This window comes from Monopterus albus, unplaced genomic scaffold, assembly GCF_001952655.1.
Source record: "Monopterus albus unplaced genomic scaffold, M_albus_1.0 scaffold100.1, whole genome shotgun sequence".
NCBI classification, from domain to species: domain Eukaryota; kingdom Metazoa; phylum Chordata; class Actinopteri; order Synbranchiformes; family Synbranchidae; genus Monopterus; species Monopterus albus.
The window spans coordinates 1,280,097-1,280,729 of NW_018127980.1; positions in this window are offsets into that span (position 1 = coordinate 1,280,097).

A 633-nucleotide genomic window follows, 5' to 3' on the forward strand; every position below is an offset into this window, starting at 1 on the left:
TATTAAGGTATTATTGCCAGTACTTCACTGGACATCTATAAACCCAGAAATGTATCAAATGCCAAAACACATGTAGATAGGGGAAGCACAAGCAAAAACAAGTGTTACACTTGAGGAGATACTTATGGTATTTGTTGAAATAAAAAAGGGGTGTCTGTGTCAGACTACCACAAAACCTATATCACTCAGAACCAGTCTGAAAGCCAGTAACTTATGAGTTGGATCAAATAAAGTGGGACAGCTGCAAGCATTCCCTGTTCTCTTTCTGCAGCTTTGAGTTCAGTTTTTTCTGACTTGCCCTCAAGCAAACAGGTCAGTACCACATCATTGGTTATTCAGTACAGTGTCAGAGAACATAAAATTCATATTCTGCAATGCATTGTAATTCATGAATGTTTGTGATATTCTTTGTGAATACATTTGGATAATATCAAATTGACATTTTTCCTAGAGCAAATGATAGATTTCTCAAATGCATGCAGGCAAGGAGAAATTTGAAAGGAACATTTTGGAGTCCGCTTCAAAATCTCTACTGAAAAGCACTGAGAAAAGAGGTCCAACATTATTAGAGTGAAGCCTTCAATAGCACCATATTCTTCCAAGAATGCCTGGAACATCTGCCATTATAGCTGT